This window comes from Balaenoptera physalus (assembly GCF_965194825.1).
Source record: "Balaenoptera physalus genome assembly, chromosome: 10".
Taxonomy (NCBI): Eukaryota; Metazoa; Chordata; class Mammalia; order Artiodactyla; family Balaenopteridae; genus Balaenoptera; species Balaenoptera physalus.
The window spans coordinates 26,496,675-26,518,954 of NC_138889.1; the positions used below are offsets into that span (position 1 = coordinate 26,496,675).

A 22,280-nucleotide genomic window follows, 5' to 3' on the forward strand; every position below is an offset into this window, starting at 1 on the left:
ACTTCAAGATGTATGTTTTTGATTCTCTATTAATCAACTTGCTTGGACAATAGTGTATTAAATAGAAGTTGTTAAGAGTGTTTATGAAGTCAAAAAAAAGCTTATGATTGCCAATTGTTATTTCAAGAGAATGATATTTTAATAATCAAATAGTACATACAAAGAAGTTAAGATTTGTGATATCACACTAATTAGATATTATTATTAAAAATTTATATCATATGTAAAGCATTCTTAAAATAGCTAAGTTGACTTTTTTGTTATGATATTAGAAATGGAAATATATATAAATAAAACATATATATGTAAAACATATTAGGAATTCTGTAAAATTAGTACCTGGTGGTATATAATAGGGCATCATGGAATGAGAAGAAAACAAACTTTTTTTTTTATTTAGCATGATTAAACAAAGTGGAAATGTAACTGAAGTATACAAGCTCATTGAGCTATTTTAAGAGTAATTTTATTTCTTGGGCTTTTTTTTTTGTATTTGCCTCAGTTATTTGGAGACATAGAGGTAAGCCAAATCAGTATCTGGGTACATACCTAGATCCAGGTGAGTATAGGGGTGAAATAATGGTGTGAATTGTGTCACATTTATATTGTAATTATGTATGCCTAAAAAAAGATGGGAACTTTTATTAGAAATTTTTTTTATCTCCTAACAAAAAAAGTGTAATTAAAAAATTTTTTTATACAAATGTATTTGTATAAAATCAATTTTCACTGCAAAGTAAAGGAGCTGTTACAGTGGAGGATTACTGGACTGAATGTCAATATTATGACATAGTATGAGTGTGTTTCATGTTTGGTAATTGCAATCATTGTTGCTTTTGTCGTGGTCATCCATGTACAATGCTTGGTGTCAGTCTATTTATCTCTTGTAAAAATAAAACACAGTGTGTGTGTGTGTGAAAAAAGAAAAACTACTGGTTGTGAGACTTCAGGCAATGACTTAAATTTCTGAGAATTTCAGTCTCCTAACCTTGAAGCCCAATTCATGATGATAACTGCACGAAGCTAAAAGGATGAAATAAGAAAAAGTATATAGTGTGTACCGTGTGGCAAACATTCAGATATTCACTTTTCCCTTCTATGAAGTCTGTGGAAATGGAAAAGAAGGGCTGAGACAGATGGGGAGGTAAATTTAGGGAGATCTAGTGACAAATTAGATATCAGGGGTGGAGGTGGGGGGGTGGAAGGGAGAGAAAAAAAATTTTATACAAATGTATTTGCATTAGTTTCTGAAAGTAAAGGAAGGGTATACACATACAAACCCACATGCATGCAAACTTTTTTTTTGACGGTAATTAAGTTAGAAAACACAATAAAATAGCACAAAATGAACTGAGCTCCTATATATTTTTAAGACACATGTAAATCACACAGGATCGTGTGGTGATTATCAATAACCTACACTCTGTGAAATATTTGTCCTATATTACCACATACACTCCATTTTACCCTGCATCCTAATGCTGCTAAAATATAGTAGAAAGCAACAGCATAGTACAGGGAGATCAGCTCGGTGCTTTGCGATGACCTAGAGGGGTGGGATAGGGAGGGTGGGAGGGAGGCTCAAGAGGGAGGGGCTATGGGGACATGTGCATGCATACGGCTGATTGGCTTTGTTGTGTAACAGAAACTAACAGAATTGTGAAGCAATTATACTCCAATAAAGATCTATTAAAGTAAATAAAATAACATAAAATATAGTAGATTTGAAGGATCAATATAACCATTTTAACTTATGATGTTTTCAATAAATTCAAATTAAATATTTAAATGTGAATTTTAATATATGGCTTGTTCTAAATAAACTATTAACACGTAGGTCTAGTTTTTGCAACCAAATATTTCATATAAAGATACTTGCCTCTTTACTACTGAAATATAGGATAAGTCTCCACATTTCACTCTTTTATCCAGTGGGTTTCATTTGTTTTTTTGTGTGTTTTCTATATGAAATCAAAGGAGCAGTGACGGTTGACAGGCTTATAGGAGAGTAACATTGATTCACCTACCACCCAGCAATTTGCAGCCTTATAACTTTTATTGTTTTTACATAGAAAAATTCATCTTAAATTGAAATTTTGGTCTAATTCTGAAGATTCTGTTTGGCAGAAGTCATGGGTGTATCTGTGTTTCTCTGTCCTTGAGATTCAGAAATGCCAAAGGTGTTCTAAGATTCAGTAAACTTGAGTGTTTCTGCATGATACATAAAATGTATCATACTTTGGGATTATTTTAAAAATTTATTTTGCATTTCTGCACATCTCAATACTTTTGTTTTAGTTAAAATAACTTGTTACTGTAGAGAACTTATATTTTTTTAAAATGCCGGCTTACGTAAAACCTTTGTACAAAACGATCCTCTTTTTAATGGGCTTGGCATCATTGTCAAGTGCCTGTTTGATTCCTTTCAAAGTGTAACCGTGTGACAGTTGCTCTGTAGACTTTTGGTACATCTTGATTCCTTCTTTTCATGCTTTGTCAAACATAGGCTTGGCCGCAAAGAAACCTGTAAGTAATGGAAGGAAACACTCTGCTGGTAAAGAATGTTATGCTCCTGAACCTCTACCACCTGGTGTGTCTGGTTTCCTGCCGTGGCGTACTGCAGACGTGCAAAAAGGAACAGGTAACGTGCTTGCATTCCCTGTCTTTTTCAGTCGTTCAGAATTCTTTATTTTGGAACTTCTATTATGTGGGCGGTCTCTGGTGCTTTCTATAGAGGAAAGAAGATAACTACACATGGCATCTGCCTAATGAGCCGTCTAAGGAAGAGAAACAAAAAGTAATTGGGAGTTTCAAGTTGTTTATCAAGTGTCACAACAGAGGTAACCCCGTGGGAGTCTTGAGGAGACTAAAATTATCACCAATTGTGCAGGTGAGAAAAGTTTCACTAAAGGCAGGTGTAGTTGAGCCAAGCCCTACAGCACAGAAGTAGGAACTTGGATATGCACGAATGGGAAAAAAGACATTTTAGGCATGGAGAATAGTTTAATACAGAATGGATGAGAAATATGCATTAGACCTATTCTAAATCAACTGGCTTATTAACTCAGTAAATCAGATTTAGTGAGTCAAACTAGCTTTAGCTGATTGCTTATCCAGGGGATAGCTGTTCATAGTAATTTTTGTCATAGAACAGTAAATGAAATTGTTGAACTATAGCTTTAGGCTTGCTAAGTGAAATAGATTGCTCTAGATGATTTTCAAGTGACCTACTTGGTAGTATTCACGAAATTGGGGGTAAACAATTGCTTAAGAAAACATAGAGAATTGATTTTAAATAGTACTTGAAGTAGTTACTGTGTAAAGTATCTGTTCAGTAGCTCATGTTAAATGGATGTTTATAATCCCCATTGGACAACCAACTACTGTTTTGCAAATGGTAATGTGAATTGCTGTTGCATAAACTATAGTGTTGAATCCCCAGTCTTTGCACTTGAGTTTAACAACTCTGTGGTTTCCTGTCTTCTTCTTGAGACACTTAATCTCAGGTCCATCCTCGTCACACAGAGTGGTAAATTAGAGAACGATTAATATCACCATTTAAAGAAGTGAGACTGAAATCTCAACCATCCTGAACGTAGGAAATGAAGGGGCCTCTCAGCAGTTCAGAGAGTTATCACCAGGCCAGTCGGCTGAATTCTGTTCAGTTTTCTCCGTAGCAGAGCCCTCCAGGTCCTTCTTTTGAGCTTATTTATTTTTATACACAGTTCTGTATGGATACTGTACATAATACTAAATAGTTGTATTAACTGGGTTTAACGGGTGATGTATTCACATCAAGATCTAACTTCGTTTTGTTGATATCTTTTTAGGGGCTTTCCATTCATCAAAGTTCGTGATGTATATAATAAGTTGCAGGTATGTAGCTATCATATTTATGATATATAGGGGGTTGAATTGGGAAAGGTGGATGGTCATTCTTTTTGGTTTTTAAACTGACAGAGCCTTACAAGAAGCATTTCCCTCTCTGATATAAATCCATGTGAAACTTGTCTGGTCGCTCTCCCAATGCAAATGTGTAGTTGGGTGGATTTGGCACACAACTGGCAGCCTTGTGGTTATGTCTGTAAACAAGGAAGCCTGTTCTCAAGTCTGCAAATCAGCTGTTACCCAGTGAAACGAACTTGACTGCCATTTCTGACCCCTCACATGGAGCTGTCATACTCAAGAATGTTCATATGCTTTCAAAAAATGTTGTTTGCGGGCTATATGTTCAAATTCCTGATCTGAAAGCCAACATAAAGCAACATCTCCCAAACCTCTGCTCTCTCACTAAGGCCACACACATTCCCTTGCTTATGGCCTCATGGCAAGTTAATACTGTCAGTACCAGATTCTCCTTCCCAGTTGTCTTGGGAGACTGCATAGTTGCTCTGTGAAAGGCACCATTGCTGAGGTTGAGAGAAGAGCATCTTGGGTGTCAGTCCTGCCCTTGAATACCCAGAAGGAGGGGTGTGCGCCTCGTTCTCCTGTTGGGATTTTCCTATGCTGCAGGTTTGCTGCTTGTTGTCAAAATGATGTCCTAGTGACTTGTCTTCTGCGTAGTTATATAATCCCAGCACACTTCTTTATGATCTGTAGACTTTTATGGGGTTGTGACCAGGTCAGTTTTTAAATGTTTAGAAATGTCCTATTGAACAACTTTGCAGTGGCAGTGAAGCTTGACAGGAGAATTGTATTATTGTTACCCTAGTTTTGGCTTAAGGCTGATGAGAAGTTGAAATTTTTGATGGGTCAGTTTTAGTTGTGTATGCGTATGTGATTTATTTTTTAAAATTTTAACGTCTATTTTTCACAGCTTAGATATGTTGACTTTCTGATTATTCTTCTGACTCTTTATCAGTCTCTTTACTGATGTATTTTCCTCTGAAAATCTACATTTTCTTCCAGACTGTTTTTGTCTGATGGTGAAGAATAAAATTTTCACTTACAGTATAATGTTGATCTGAGAAAAAATGTTTACCTTGGCTCTTCACTTGGCTTCTGTGAAAGAAACTTAATAAAATAATATGGCTAATTCCCATTACTAATCCTAACCAGGTACAACAGAGGTCTGTACAGTAACATAGCAAAAATAAGTTACTGTATTTTTACTTATTCATTGCCTGTTTTAGACTAAGGAGCAATGAGAGACATTTATAAATAATGATACCTCAGGGACTTCCCTGGTTGCACAGTGCTTAAGAATCTGCCTGCCTATGCAGGGGACACGGGTTCGAGCCCTGGTCCGGGAGTGTCCTGCATGCTGCAGAGCAGCTAAGCCCGCACGCCAGAGCTGCTGAGCCTGCGCTCAGGAGCCCGTTAACCACAACTACTGAAGCCCAAGCGCCTGGAGCCCGTGCTCCACAGCAGGAGGGGCCGCCGCAGTGAGAAGCCCGCGCACCGCAACGAGGGGTGGCCCCTGCTCGCCACAACTAGAGAGAGCCCGCGTGCAGCAACGGGGACCCAATGCAGCCAAAAATAAATAAATTAATTAATTAAAATAATAATAATAATAATGATACCTCAGATCACTTTTGTTAAATGTCCTCTAATATTTGGGTATTTGGTATCTGGCTTGTGTTATCTTTTATACAATCTTCTTTCTTTGCACTTTAGTTTAACAACTCTGTGACACTCTGTGACACTCTTCTTCTTGTGACACTCAGGTCCATCAGAATTTCCTGTGACTGTGAGAGTAGAGAGTCCTTCCTCCTCAGAAATCGAAGAGGTCGAAGATTCCTCAGAAAGTGTTCAGGAAGAGCCAGAGAAAATCAGTTTGAAACAAGAAGCATTGCAGGTACAAAGTTATCACTTTAAAGCTATAGAGAAGATTATTTTTCAAATGGAAGCCTGATTGCAACACTGCACAGCTTGAGTGAGGGTTCTGTTTTCTCCTCCCATCTGCATTGTATCCCCTTGAATGGTTCCTTAAGCTTAGACCAAGGTGAATGGTGGACATTTGAACTCTAAGAAATAAAAATCAAAACATGTCGTTAGTAATGTAGTTTCCTTTCCTTAGAACCTTAGGATATTAGATTTAGGGAGAACCTTAGTGATCATAAGATAAAGAAATTGAGTTCTGAATGAATATAGTCAGCTGATTCAGTGCTCTTGTTTTACAAATGAGAAAATTGACAGTTCTAGTTGAACTCTCTTTTTATAAGAGGAAAATATGGCTTCATTTTAAATAAAAGTAAAGTTGAAAAAAGTTTTGATGTTAATATTCTCCTTTCCTAAAATAAAAAACATCAAGAAGCTACATTATATTCCCTAATAAACCTGACATCTAATGTGATTCCATACTTTTGTTTGTATGGACAGAAAAGAAAAATTGATTTTCATAAGAAAGTTTTGTACCTCAAAAATAATATATTTGTTTTATTTCAACTTTAATGCAGAGCTGAACATTTCTAGTAAATAAGGGAATACCATTTGGGGGAACCTTGTCTTTGTGCTACAAAGTCCATGTTTAATTTTTTAAAATTATTTAATATGATTTTCTTTTCGTATGAAACATGAAACTTGACAGGTTTCAGAATTAATTATCCCATTATTGTAGGACTATGGTAATTACTCTTTGATTTTCAAAAGAGAAAGTTAGATTTTTATTTTTTTAATTAAAATTAATGATAATATAGAGAAATTTTAAGAAAACTTAGAAAATTATGAAATGTTACAGTAGGAGAAATCTATAGTTCATGTAGAGTTACCCCCTTTCGTTTTATAAATGAGCACCTACAATTTGTAACATGTAAGTGGTTTACTAGTAAATTGCAGAGTACGACAAGACCCTAGAGCATCTAACCCACATTCCTTGTCATTTTAGATGTGATGTATTCATTTCCTTCACGAGAAGACCAGGAGATTGTATTTCTAAAAGCAATGATAGACACTGGGGAAGACCAAGAACTTTAAACACTGGGACCACAGAATAGCAGATTCAGAATGCACTGAGAACCCTTGCAGCTCTTCTCCGTTTTGACAAGACACTACAAGGATGGTATCAAAGTGTTTAAGTACATAAGTCAACAACAGTCAAGAGATTTCAACATAGTTTTGAAAGACGGAAGACAAGTGGAAGGGTGTGAAACTGAAGCAGTAGAACAGAGAAAAAGCATCAGCTAGAATATGCACAGGGACCACCTGCAACTGAGGAGGATTCTGACCCCACCTGCAGAAGTAACTTCATGCTTTGATGCGCATGTAAGAGAGAGGGCGGAGTTAGTTAAAAATGTGACTGAAATAGGGGAGCTCATTGAAGGGTTGTGTTTGGAGGAGTGGACTCCCAGCCCCGCCCTCACGCTCCTGAAATGAGATGGTTTCATTTTGAAAACAGTGAAACTGGGGAGAACTAGGGCAGGTAGTATGAGTTTTTACACCCTAGAAAAGAGTGTTTGGGGGGGATCCTATTACAGTCACTCCCCACTTCTTCCTGCATAAGAAGCCAATCAATCGTTGACTTCAGGGAGCTTTCTGCGCTCATTCTTAAATAGGAAATATCTGTCATTTGCCTGATAGTTGAGTAAAGCTTACAACATGAGAGAGGGGGAAAAAGAGTGAAAAAATATCCTGGTAGGACCGGGGACAATTTAGGGAACAAAATAATTTAAGAAAAAACCCTAATTAGTATCCTGAGAGAGGTTTAAAAAGAGCTAGCAACTATAAAATAAGACTAGGGTGTTAATTAAAAAGGGAATGGTCAGAAAACAAGAGAGGTGTCTTGGAAATGAAAATATGGTTGCTGAAATAAATTCAGTAGGAATTTTTAAAATTTCTCAGTATATAAAAAAGAAAGACACAATGGAAAATGTGATAGCAATATGTTAGAGAGGCTGCATCTGGGAGATCCAACATGTTACTATTAGAAACTCCAGACCCAGAAAAAAAATGGAGGGAAGCTGTCAAAGGGCAACAAAATTCCCCACAGCTGAAAGTAGACATCAGGCCTCAGACTGAAAATAGTTACTCAAGTTTTGAGCAAGATGAACAAGAATAGACTCATACCTAGGCACCCTTCATTGTGAAACTTTAAAATACTGAAAAAATAAATTAAAATAGAATAAAATACTGAGAGGATACATCTATTCCAGAGAGAAAAATACTGGTCACCTAAAAAAAAAAAGTTAAAATCTGACTTTATCATAGTTGTCATCAGCACCATGGATGCTGGAAGGCATTAGAAAGATACCTCCAAATTTTTCTGGCACATAGTTTTCACCCTAGGGTTTTGTATCCAGCCAAACTATCAGTCATAAGTGGAGGCTGAATAAGATATTTTGTACACAAAGAAATTTGAAAAATTTACCTCCTGTGCTACACCTTAAGCTATTTATAGAAATAATCCAGCAAAATGAGGCAATAAGCCAAGAAGGAAGGTAATAGGGGATTCAGTGCAGAGAGCAGCTAGTCTAGATTGGAGAGGCTTCTGTTGATTGTGTGATTGAGAGCTTAGAAACACCTTGAGGCATATTGTACTTACTAGGTATTAGGCACTGTTGGAAGGGAGGAGGGAGAGGAAGAGGAGAAGGAAATTGAACTCCAGAGGACAAAAGGCTATACTGACATAAACATGAAGCAAACTAAACTATGGTTGATTTTTAACCTACCATTGGTAAGCAAGAGAAGAATCCACTTAAACTTGACACTATAGATGTTCCCCTTTTCAGTGACACACAGGGGTAATGACCACCTATCTAATTTGTTGTCCACACCAGAACACTTTAATAGTGTAAGGAGGCACTATAATGCTGTAACATCAGGACAACAGGTATAAACTGGAACAGCCCAAGGTGGCTTGGGGTATGTGTTCACCCTGCACAAGGGCAGTGACACTGACACAGTATGGAACGAGGTGTAGTCTATACACAGAGACACAGTACATTTGCTGTGGGCAATATTAATTTAATTGTAATAATGGCAATACTGTCTTGGTTTGCAGCTTTTATTGTCAACTTGCATGTAATAACAAACCTAAACTATACTTAGTATGTATTAACTTGGTATGTACTGAAATGTATTGTGTACTAGTATGTACTTAGTATATATTAGGCTCTAAGTGTTTTTGCATATATTAACTCATTTAATCCTCTGAATAGCCTTATGAGGTTGATGCTAATATCATTGCCACTTTTGAGAAAAGGAAGCTAAGACAGGGAAGGAACTTGCCCAGGCTGTACGTAATTTAGGGTTGGATCGAGGCTTTGAGATTAGGCTGTCTGCCTGTTGTCTTAAACCTTACGCTGTACTGACTCTCAAATAACAGAAGACTTAACTGCACATAGAACAGAATATAAAGTTCAACTTTGACAACGTATTAGCTAGGTTTGGAAGGTAGACAGGAGGCAGAAAAAAGGGAAGATGGTACGAATGTCCTCATTTTACAAAGCATGACGTTGAACGAGTTGATAGTTGATCAACAGTGTAGGTTTTTAAACTATCAATATAGTTGATCAACAATGTAGGTTTTTAAGTATATCACTACAAGTCAAAGAGATCATGACCAGTGGAATAATTAATGATCACATAACCTTACTGAGCAGTGTGGACATAGGAAAGAGTGTAAAGGAACTAAACCCTACAGGAAAGAGTGTAAAGGAACTAAACCCTTACTTAGTAAATTAGAAAGTGAACAGATAATGGCTCAAATTTAGTGAGAAAATAGTCATGTAAGAGTATTACTTGGAAATGGAGAAGAATTCAAAATAACAATAGTTGGACTTCCCTTGTGGCACAGTGGTTAAGAATCTGCCTGCCAAGGCAGGGGACATGGGTTTGAGCCCTGGTCCGGGAAGATCCCACATGCCGCAGAGCAACGAAGCCCGTGCGCCACAACTACAGAGCCTGCGCTCTAGAGCCTGCGAGCCACAACTGCTGAGCCCACGTGCCACAACTACTGAAACCCGCATGCCTAGATCCTGTGCTCCATGACAAGAGAAGCCACTGCAATGAAGAGTAGCCCCCGCTGGCTGCAACTACAGAAAGCCTGCATGCAGCAACAAAGACCCAACACAGCCAAAAATAAATAACAATAAAACTAAAAAAATTTAAAAAATAACAATAGTTGACATAAACCTCATAAAAAAGCAAATCCAAACAGCCAGTAAACACAGAAAAGTGTATGACTTCATTAAGTAATAAGAGAAAAGTGAGTCAAAACCAATGAAACTACCTGCCAATGAGATTGACAAATACATAAATAAAGTCTGGTAGTATCAGGTATTGTAGACCTGGAGTACTATGGGAATCTTCTACCCTGCTTATACTGGAGTATAAATCGACACAACTACTTTGGAAAGCATTTAGCACTCTCCATCAACTGAAGATATATAAATACCCGGCAGCCCTCACCCCCGCCCTGTGTAAATGCACCAGAATAACCGGTACAGCAGGATTCGTGTGCATGATTTGCATTAGCACAAACTGGAAACAAACCAAATGTCCATTAAGAGTCAAAAATTAAATAAATTATGTGTATTCGTACAGTGGGAAAACTATCAAGCAATAAAATTGAATGAAATAGAGCTACAGGCAGCAATGTGGATGAATTTTTTAAACCAATGTTGAGTGAAAGAAATAAGATAGGAAAGACTTCATATACTATGATCCTTTATATAAAGTTAGATGTTGACAAAACTAACCTCTTTTGTTAGGGATGCATGCAGGTTAAAGGAAATGATTATCAAGAAATGAGGATGGTGTTTAACTGGGAAGAGGGAAGGAGCTTGTGATGAGAAAAGGATATGGGGGGTTTTTGAGATGCTGACAAGTATTAATACTTTCAGATTTGAGTAGTGGTTATGTAAGTATTCTCTTTTTATTTGTCACATTGACAGTTTTGTCCTGTGCACTTCTCAGTACACATATCACATTTTACAATTAAAAACCTGCGTACAGAATCGGTCGCTTCTTGAGTGCTGGATGTGGGAGTGGGATGAGACTATTTCATTTTAAGCCCTTCACTACTGTTTGCGTTCACATGTTCATTCATTCAGCATTAATTGAATGTATTCTATGTACCAAGCACTCTTCTAATTTTATATGTGTTTTAACTCATGTAATCCTTACAAGAGCTCTGTGATATGGGAGCTTATCTCCATTTTACAGATGAGGAAGTTGAGGCCTAGAGTTACAGAACTTGTCCAGGGTTATATAGCTAATGGATAGGGCCAGGCCCATTTGCCTCAGAGAATCTGAATTTTAAAAATATAATCTAAAAGAAATTTAATTACTAATTATAAGCAAAAAGATTGCACATTAAAGAAGATGACAAGTTTTCATCTATCCAGTTAGAGAAAAACACACAGGCTGTCTTTCACACACGTACATCTTGTATTGGCAGGGATTTTCCTTATTAAGCAGTTATTTATTGACCATCCACTTTGTGCTAGGCACAGGTGCTGGGGATAAACACTTAATAAAATACACCCCCTTTCTTCAAATAACTTGCACTTTAAGTGAGGAAGTAAGCCAACAGTTATAGTAGAGGTTATATACCAAGTGATACATTGCTGATGGCAGTATAAAATCTCAGAAATCTTTTGGAAAGAAGTTTGGAGATAGGTACCTCAGAGCCTTAAAAATGTTCATTTGCTTTGATCTCAAACTCAGTTTTATGGATTTATTGCAGGAACGTTATTCTCAATATGGAAAAAAGCCTTCATGCATGAAAACGGTTATTTTGTCTTACAATATTGAAAAGTTGGAAAGAATTTAAATGTGTAAAATGGTTAACCAGTAAACCCACTCAGTGGAATATTTTGTAGCCCACAAAAAAAAATCAAGGTTATGAATCCCCTGATTATATGAGAAATGATTGGTTTCAATGTTAAATGGAAAAAAGTTGAACATAAAATTTGATATCCAATATGATGGGAGCTTTGTCCCAGAAAAATCACCCTAACCAGTGTACAGAAGGGAGGAAGGAGAGCAGATGACAGGAAGGAAAATTATTCCAAAGCCTTATCATTAGTCTTACTTAAGTAACAGAATATCAAGCAATTTTACTTTGTAACGTTTTTGGTTCCATATTTCCATGTAAGGGACATGAATTATTAATACTTTGTAGGAGGAGGGTACATTTTTTCACAAAAATTTCACACTGTGTTCTAATTCCCTCCACTAGAGGGAGAAACTATTCCATGTAATTGCACTTTGATGTGCTATTTAGAACCAGTCAGGAATTTTTACTCTACTTTCCTCTGACTGTGGTGAGGGTTTTTTTGTTTGTTTGCTTATTTGTTTAGAATTTCTTTGAAATCAGTTTTAGAAGATTGATTAAACAATTATATTGAAAGTAGAGGAATTTTGCAATTTGTTTCCCTTTTTCCCCATTGAAAACTTGGCTGGCTTTAGTAATGAAACATTAAAGAATTTGAAGTTCTTAGACTGTCAGTTTTTTAAACGTGTTCTGAATATAAAAATATATGTTCATTGAGCAAATTTTTGAGAACAATGAACAACTTATTGAAGGAAATAAAAGCCACCTCTGCATGTACACACACCTAATCTGCTCTTTTGTCTTAAAAAAGTATCAAAAATATTTTGTCATGTCACTAAATACTCTTCTACATCAGAGAATTTGATTAAGCTTATGCACCATCTCCCAGGAAAAACACACAGATATATTTTGAATGTAGAACTCCTGAAGCCCATTCATTAACTCTGGTTGAGACCTCTTGTCATTCTTTTCTTAGTGGCTTCATAGCGCATTCCTTCAGACGGTGAGCTGTTTTTATTGAAACCAATCCCGATTTGGAGGCTCTTAGCTTTCTTCTAGGGTTTGGTTAAAAACAATCTTGTGACATCATGTCGGTAGATAAATCTTTGCCCACATTTTTGATTTCCTTAGGGTAAACTCCTGATGTAGGATTGTTGTTAGGTACCAAAAGCTACTCTCCAGAAAGTGACACCAGTTCCTCTCCCAATGATGGCATATAATAGAGTTCCTCATTCTTTAAGTGATTGTTCAAAGCAGTTAAAATGTATAAATATACCTTACTGTTTTCATAAGTATAGGTATTCTGATTGTTTATCGCTGCATAAGAAACCACCCCGAAACAGTGGCCTAAAACAATGACAGCCATTTATTTTGTTCACAAACATGGAGGTTGAGTAGAATATTAATTCTTTTACTACACTCTTACTGACTGAAAACAATACCTATTTGACTATCTCACAGTTCTGTAGGTCAGAAGTCCAGGCACAGCGTGACTGGGTTTCCTGCTCAGATACACACGGGAACATGTGGGTTCCCTCCTGAGAGTGTTAAAGCACGTGAAATTTAAGTGTAAGACATTGAGCCCCAAACGTTGGATGTTCACCATAGTTTGTGTGGGTCACAGAGCTGAAATCAAGATGTCAGTCTGGCTGTGTTAGCATCCAGAGGCTCTGGGAAAGAATGCCTCCAAGCTTCTTTGGCTTGTTGGCATAATTCAGATTCTGCAGTTGCAGGACAGAGGTCCTCATTTCCTTGCTGGCTGTCAGTCGGGGGACAGCCTCAGCTCCTAGAGGCCTCTCGCTTGCCTTCCCTGCCACAGCATTTGACTTCTTCAGAGCCAGCAATGGAGAGTCTCCCTCTTGTCCCTTTTGTACTTCAATTCAGGAAGAGTTCAGGTCCTTTTCATGGGGTGCCGGAGTAGGTCACATCCACCTAGAATAATCTCCCTATCTTAAAAAATCAACTGATTTTGAACCTTAATTCCATCTGCAAAATCCCTTCACTACAGCACCCAGATTTAGGGTTTGATTGGATAAGTGGAAGGTTTGTGTACTTCAGTAAGTAGGAGTCTTAGGGGCTCTGTTAGAATTCTGCCTATTGCAAGCAGTGTCCCCACTTCAAGGACCGAAGTGTCTTAGTTCCTAAAACTCCTAAGAGAGTTTATCAGTGTTCATTTTATTTTAGTGACCTTGATGAATGGGAAGACTACCACCTCTGTGAACAGGAATGGCACCCAGCTTCCTGAGTCCACAGTGTGGCTCTGCTACTTAGTGGTGTGACCTTGGCTGTGCTACTCTACTTATTCTACTTCTCTGCCTCTGTTTCCCTCATCTGTAAAATAACATGGAGTTAGTGATCATTCTTTTTTCGTAGGGTTTTTTGTTTTATAAATTTTATTTATTTATTTATTTTTGGCTGCGTTGGGTCTTCGTTGCTGTTCGCGGGCTTTCTCCAGTTGCATCAAGCGGGGGACTACTCTTCGTTGCGGTGCGGTGGCTTCACTTTTTGTGGAGCACAGGCTCTAGGTGTGCAGGCTTCAGTAGTTGTGGCACGCAGGCTCAGTAGTTGTGGCACGTGGGTTCTAGAGCGTAGGCTCAGTAGCCATGGCGCACGGGCTTAGTTGCTCTGCGGCATGTGGGTTCTTCCCGGACTAGGGCTCGAACCCTTGTCCCCTGCACTGGCAGGTGGATTCTTAACCACTGTGCCACCAGGGAAGACCCCTCTTCTGGTTTTGATGATTAGATTATTTAATACCCAGGGAACTCCAGGAACAGTGCTTGACTGTAAATTGCTTTAAAAGTGATTACTTTTTAAAAACATGCTTTTGAATCTGCAATTATGCAATTCAGGTATGTTAAGCATGTTCATTAATAGGACTTCCTACTATAAAGAGACCCACAAATATAGGATTTTTCTTTTTTGGTCTGAACTTTTTATTTCTGACTTACTATGTTATATGCATATGCCTTTTATGGTGGGCTGCCACAAATTTATGTTGGAAAGAGTGTAATTTAAATAAATCTTTACTATGCTAATTTGATAGATTTTGATAATTCATTTCACTAGCATGGTATGATATTACCAGTAGCAGACTAAAATCTGAGTTCACTTCTGGCCGTGCCCCTAAATCCTGATGAGACCAATAGCTGGAAAGGCTTTTGGATATTATACTATGCATTAGTTATAATATTTACTCTGTTTGTTTAGGAAAAACTGGAGGAGTGCCTAAAGCAGTTAAAGGAGAAAAGAGTAATAAGACTGAAGGCTGATAAACGAGTCAGTGAGGTAAACAAGTTTCTTCTTATACTTTTGAGAGTGTTTTCATTTTATTTTGATTTGATTTTAAGCCATATACACATAATTTGTAAACTTTAAAAGTGTAATATGTTGCGAATTGGTTGTATCATATGGACTTTTGCATTTACTGGTACTTAGTGATCATATGATCCATATTCCAGAAAGCATGTTTTTAAAAATGTGAAAATCTGGTTTTGTGTGTGTGTGTGTGTGTTCTTTTATATGACATTAGCTTAGTTTCTGTTCATGATTCTTTGATTCAAGAAAGCACTTTTTGTGCATATACTGTATATACAGTAACATAAAAGACATGATGAGACTCTCCTGACAATGAATTAGGAAAGTGAATCATTTAGATAAATTTAAGAAATTGGAAAACTTCTAAGAATGCAATGAAAGATAAAAATATATACTATGAGAATTACATTAGGTAATGTGCATGAAAGCAGGGCATAATCTAAAAAGTTATATCTAAATATAATTTATCACAGGGTGAGTGTAGGGAGGAATTTTTGAAAGTGCATCCATTGGATTGGCGGACACTCATTCAATAAATGTTGAGCACCTGCTTATATAAGGCAAAAGGGGCATCATGAACATAACAGCCTTTCTGAGAAATACTAGAGTTGAGCTTATAGGGGGGTTTAAGTGCATAGATGATGAGCGGAAGGGGAAGAGTGCACGGGAGTGAGTATTTTCAAGAAGTCAAAGAAAATATTGGTGATCATACATTTAATAAATTGGGTTGGGTATGATTTAGGACTTTTAAATGTAAGCATTAGATATTTTGCTCACTAAAGTTAATTCTTAACATTCAGCAGAGTTGTAATATGTTTTGTTCAAATCAGAGTCTATATTTCATTGTCTAATTTAAGGGAAACTTAAAGCAGGTAATTTTCTAATGAGGAATGAGGCTCCTTTATGAATTGAACCAGTTGGAAATGTGATCTTTTGTGAAAGATCATTAATAAAACCGATAACTTTGGTTTATTTATATATCACCTGAGTGTTATAAAGGAAACTTTGTTGGGTGCCTGGGGGTTTTGGTTATTATGTGATATGGTCTCTGTCTTTACTGGTGGAGAGTTAGGTTAATTACAAATTAATTACATTTTGAGTGTTTTAGTTTTGTTCCTTGAAACTAGGCAAGACTACTTTTGATGACAATGAGAAAAAATCATGTCAGACATTTTCAATCTTCTTTTGTAGCTGGAACATGAAAATGCCCAGTTAAGAAATATAAATTTCTCTTTGTCTGAAGCCCTTCATGCCCACTCATTGACAAACATGGTCCTGGATGATGAAGGTGTTCTGGGCAGCACTGAGAATTCTTTTCAGAAGTTCCATGCTTCCTTGGATCTCCTTAAAGGTGCCGGGTTAGTTCATTTCTCTTCATGGCGTTCTTCTCTTTGTGACTATAACGGTAGTTTGCTGAGGAACTGGAGCAATTTTCATCACTTCCGTGGCCATATTTAGTGTAATTATAGGTAATATAGTTGACTTTTTCAAATGAGGAATTAAATTTTTTAAGAAATGCAAATAGGGGAGCCTGCTTTGGTAGAGTGGGGAGCGCATTATAAAAGAGTAACCTGTAGACAGAGTACTTAGTAGGTATAGTTTTTTTGTAAAGACTAAATTGAAGGCAGTTTTCATTGAAAATATTCGGGAATGCATAAGAATTTTCCTATCTTTCACTTATTTTGCTTGTTTGATAAGTTTGAATTAAAGTTATTTTTGCCTTAGACATAAAAATTATTAATCTGCAGGGAAGATATAGGTCAGTGGTTCTCAACCAGGAGCAATTTTGCTGAAAGAGGGAAGTGGAGATTGATAGTTGATGGAGTGGTGTTTTGTCAGTGAATGAATTGGTGTTGGTGTTGGGAAGGAAGGAACAAACACATTCTTGGAAACTGGAGGAAAGGTGGTAAAGAAGTGTGGGAATGGAGGTGTGACAGGCAGTGGACGAGGTGCGTGGGTACTTGTTGAAGCTGCTAGTGAGACAGTGGGATGTCTCCTAGAGGATGAATCTGGAAAGGGCTCAGAATTTGGGGGAGAGAGAGGCTTGTAGTCTGGAGTAGGATGTTGGCTTTTAAGATTTTAGAAGTATTTCATGATTGTAGGTCTGGGGAAATCTAAACTGCTCTTATGTAATTATAATAACCTTATCTTTTCTCCTTTCCTCCTCTGGTCCAGGCTTGGTCAGCTGGCCACAATGGCTGGTATAGATCAGTCAGATTTTTATTTACTAGGTCGTCCCCAGATGAATTCTACTGTTAGTAGTCCACCTGAGGAAGAAAAGAAGGCACTTGAAGAAAAAAAATCAGAATCAAAGCAGGGTGCCCCAGGACAAATGCAAAATATCCAAGTAAGTGGACAGAACAGCACTTAATGATCCTAAGAGTGATTAGCAAAAAGGAAATGACCAAGTCAGAGAGAAAACAATAATGATCAGTCTCTAATAGTTCACATGCTCGGGAGCTAGAAGACTCTGGAGTCCTTTCCAAATCTGAGATTAGTAAATGTGTGCCTATTTCGTGATACTGTATTGTTGTAAATAAGAAAACTGGAAGTTCTTTAGAAAATTTATGAGTTAAAGCAAACTATCCTTAATGAAGAAAGAAAACATTAGAGAAAATATTCCAGATTTTATATTGTATAAATGTCTATTCTATTCATATTTTATCTAGGTTTCTATTTGTATGCAGTCAGCTTACAATGAAGGAACACTAATGAAGGTACACATACTGATATAATTTTTAAAATAAGTAATCTTGACATAGCTAATAGGTAACATATTATAGTGAATCACCTGGTTATGGAAATGGGAGGGGAAAACCTGTCAGCTTTTCCTCTAGCCTTACTTGGAGCCCCCATCAACCAATCTCAGACTGGTCTTGGGAACTGACAGCTTGAGAACACAGTCTGGTCACAAACTATATACTATTTACATGTGCCTGGAGGATAGAAAAGAAATTAATTTTCTTACAGAATAGGGTTTTATTTTTAGTGAGGGAAAGGAAATGGGTAATAACTATCCCAATCACCAAAGTCTGAAAAGGTAGCGGACATAGCCTTGGATATAGCTAGGCTAAGCTGAGAATCACTTGGCAAGATATAATTAGAAAAAAACTGGCTCTGAAATCTTCTGAATAATCAATTGACTGTGTTAATAATAAGATTACAGAGTAACATTGAAGTTTTGAACTCTACTTTTTAATGGTTGGCTTTGTTCATCACTGAATTTTTGTCTTGTCTTTTGTTTTTCCCTCCAGTTTCAGAAAATTACAGGTGATGCTGGGATTCCTTTGCCTCTCGACTCCTTCCATGTCCCAGTCTCTACTCAGGAGGCCTTAGAAACTTCCAAAGACAACCTGGGGGTCCCAGTCACAGAGCAGTGGCAGGAGTCTTTTGAAGATTTCATTGCTAGAACATGTTCTCCCTTCAGCAGATGTCATTTCTGGAACTGGAAGTCAAAGAAAAGAAGAGGAATTATCTAGAAATAGCAGGTCTTCTTCAGAGAAAATGAGCAAAGCAGGTGAATATACCAAAAAATACTCTGCTAAGAAACAACCTGGGGAGGACATGCATTCCTGCTCTGACTCACCTGTAAAGCAGAAAAGCAAAGGAATTGGGCAAAATAATTCTTTGGTTAATAAACCAATTAAAAGTGAGTCTTCGAAAAAACACATTTCTGTTAAGAAAGAGAGTAGAATAGAGACTGTTTCATCAAAGACAACTAAAAGTAAACTCAGTCTACTAGAACATTCTGAAAGTGATACTCTTGGATCTGATTGTGAATTTTAAGAAAGCATCCATACTGTATCACACCTAACATAGGTCTAAATCTTTTAAAATTATGTTTTTGCCTTCAAATTTTAATAAATTACTTATGTTTTTATTATAGCATATGGTATTTTCAATTACTTGACTGGAAGCCATTAGAGAAAGATTTATCTATACTTTTTTATTATAATGAAAGCTTTGGTGTATTTTTCCTTGTGACACTTTGCACCATTCATTCAGCTGGTGTTTACTGAGGTCTTCATATGTACAGTACTTTTCTGGGTGCTATTGCGTTCAGCAGTGAACAAAATAAAGCCTTTACTCTCCTGGAACTAGCACTCTGTGGTGGGAGAAAACATAAACAACAAAGCAGGGTAAGGGGTAAAAAGAGATAGGAATAATAAATGGAATAGTTTTACCATTTGGTTAAATGTCAAACTATTATAAATCACATGGCCAGAAGCCATTGACGTATTTTAATTCACAATAACCAGAGAGCCTTAAACATTTACCAAGGCACTTAACCGTGTTTATAGACTACAGCAACGCTATGAGGTTGGGAACTATTACCATCCCCATTTTATAGATGAGGAGTCTGAGGAGACATTATGTGAGTTGCCAAGAATTTCACAGCTATAAGTAAGTGGTAAGCTGGGATTTGACCCGAACACATGCTCTTTTTTTTTTTTAATGTATGGACTTTATTATGTTTCATTTGTTTCTGATTTATGTGATTTTTTTCTTTAAAGATTTTTTTTGATGTCAACCATTTTTAAAGTGTTTATTGCATTTGTTACAGTATTGCTTCTGTTTTATATTTTGGTTTTTTGGCCGCAAGGCATGTGGGATCTTAGCTCCCCAACCAGGGATCGAACCCTCACCCCCCCCACTGGAAGGCGAAGTCTTAACCACTGGACCACCAGGGAAGTCCCCCTTATGTGATGATTTTTATGGCAATTTTTTAAAATTTTATTTTTTATTGACGTATAGTTGAATTACAGTGTTGTGTTAATTACTGCTGTACAGGAAAGTGACTCAGTTATACATTTATATACATTCTTTTTCATATTCTTTTCCATTACGGTTTATCACAGGATATAGAATATAGTTCCCTGTGCTCTACAGTAGGACCTTTTTGGGTTTTTTAAAATACATCCACTTTTTTTTTAATGTATTTATTTATTTTTTTATTTTTGGCTGCATTGGGCCTTCATTGCTGCACGCGGGCTTTCTCTAGTTGCGGTGCGCAGGCTTCTCATTGTGGTGGCTCCTCGTGTTGCAGAGCACGGGCTCTAGGTGCATGGACTTCAGTAGTTGTGGCATCGGGCTTAGTTGCTCTCTGGCATGTGGGATCTTCCTGGACCAGGGCTCGAACCCATGTCCCCTGCATTGGCAGGCGTATTCTTAACCACTGTGTCACCAGGGAAGTCCCATGTAGGACCTTTTTGTTTATCCATCCTGTATATACACCAGTTTGCATCTGTTAATCCCAAACTCCCAGTCCAACCCTCTCCCACCCCCTCCCCCTTGGCAACCACCAGTCTATTCTCTATGTCCTTGGTTATGTTTCTGTTTCACAGATAGGCAGAACCCAGGCTCTTAATTACTTTGTTATCCTGTTTCCTTGTTAAGAGAGGAAGGGTTTAAGGAAGGCACCGAGAGAGAAGCCAGTGAGCACTAGAGGTGCAAAAGAGTGGGGCTATCAGAAAGCACACCTGTCTCCTTCCCCCATCGTGAGACGAATTTTTAAATGGCAGAGTATGTAAGAGTATGTGATGACACATCTCTGGATTAAATTATGTCTCCCTGGTAAAACATGTACAGATAAGTCTTTAGTTCATTCAGACTGAAAGGTGAGATCAGAGAACAGTTGGAGTGTCAGATTTCTTCTAGAAGTTCCTGCCTGATTGTTACTAAGAGGGCTACTACAGTACTAGTTAGTTCGTTAGTCATGGATTGGGTGTTAGAGGAGAGAAACAATGAGCAAGATGTAGCGTTGGCCCTTTAGCAGTGGAGTGAGAGGGGAAGACGCACAGCAGATGTCTCATCCTGCACGTGACATGCTGTGATGGGCATATTCAGGGCGTTTAGTCAGTATTTGTGGAAGAAGAGGGGGAGCTGTGAGACAAAGAAAAATCATCGAAAGTGGCAGTCCCTAAGCTAAGTCTTAAAGGACTCGTGAAAAACTGGTGAGTCAGCCGGTGAAGGGCAAGGACACTCAAGGCAGAGAGGACAGCGGAAGTCCAGAGCCGTGAGTGTGCGAGGGGTGTGTTACGGAGCCACAGGCACAGGCTCTGGAGCATCAGTGCAGTGTCACCAGGCAGTGGCAAGTGCCCCTAAAGGAGGCAGCGAGGAGGAGGAGAGCGGGTCTTAGCCATCCATGTGCATGGAGCTGGTTTCCTCAAAAAATAGCTAAGAATGGAAAGGACAAGTTCAGGTGGCATTTTAGACCACTGACGTCAGTATGGATGAGGAATTTGAAGAAGCCTCGAGACAATTATGCCCCACTCTTCTGAGGAGCAGTGTTTTTTATTTTCGAGTGGGACTTTCACGCTGCCACCTCCTCTCCTGTCCCTACTGAAAGGTTTATAGGCCGGCAGAAGGCAGAACCTGGCTTAATTAAAGTTAATCAGGTTTCTTTACTGCACAGCTTCTTGGGGCTGCTGTAGGCTAATGTTCATTCTGGATCGTCACAGCAGGCGTATGGTACACAGCCATCCTCAAAGCTATTTGACTCTAGAGTCCTTTTTTAATAGAACTGCCTAACAACTGGTTCCACCAAACAGCAATTTGGTAACTTCTAGACCAGGTAATAGCAAGAAGAAAGGGGTCTGAAATAAGGTATAGGTGAAGGGAAGAAATAAGTTCTAATTTTATTTAGGAAATTACAAGCAAGACTTGATCTTGGGAAGTAAGGAAGAAGTAGGAGGTGGAGGCTGAACCCCCATCTGTGTGACTAAGGTTGGGTGGTGGTTATCATTGAGTTTGGAAATAGGGGATAAAGAACTGAATTGGGTTAAAGACTTTAGTTCTGGACATGTTGAATTTTAAAGCACCTGTACAATTCAGGAGACAAACTGGTAGATAACTGGACATGCACGTGAAGACATGGAAAGATAAAAATTTGAATGTCATCAGTACATATCAGCAGTCATTAAAATCATGAAAATGGATGAGATTTCAGAGAATTATGAGTACTGACAACGTTTAAGTAATAAGCAGAGAAAGAATTCTGGGAAGGAGAGAGGTGATAGTTTCAAGGAGGAAGTAGATGACAGCGTCATCCTTCAGAGAATGTAAGTGTCCATTGGATTTGGGCAGTTAGGTCCCCAGTGACCTTAGAGCAGTTCAGTGAAGTGGTGGACAAGAAAGCCAGATTGCAATAAATTGAGAGTGTAGGGCTGCCTGTGGGGGTCAGGCGGGGCTAGTGAAGACAGTGGGAATAGGCTACTCTGAAGGAGTTTGGATGAAAAGAGAAAATAAT

General features: G+C 37.9%; 1 pseudogene across 1 annotated transcript in view; it reads left to right on the forward strand.

Annotated features, from left to right (window-relative positions):
* Nucleotides 1–18,643, forward strand: part of LOC309636477 (centrosomal protein of 78 kDa-like) — a 33,391-nt pseudogene extending 14,748 nt beyond the window's left edge. Inside the window, exons 10-16 of the transcript XR_014268515.1 lie at nucleotides 2,507–2,641; nucleotides 3,831–3,876; nucleotides 14,924–15,001; nucleotides 16,223–16,389; nucleotides 17,207–17,378; nucleotides 17,701–17,748; nucleotides 18,286–18,643. The product of XR_014268515.1 is annotated as a centrosomal protein of 78 kDa-like (transcript). The remainder of the gene's footprint in view (nucleotides 1–2,506; nucleotides 2,642–3,830; nucleotides 3,877–14,923; nucleotides 15,002–16,222; nucleotides 16,390–17,206; nucleotides 17,379–17,700; nucleotides 17,749–18,285) is intronic.
* Nucleotides 18,644–22,280: the final 3,637 nt, after the last annotated feature.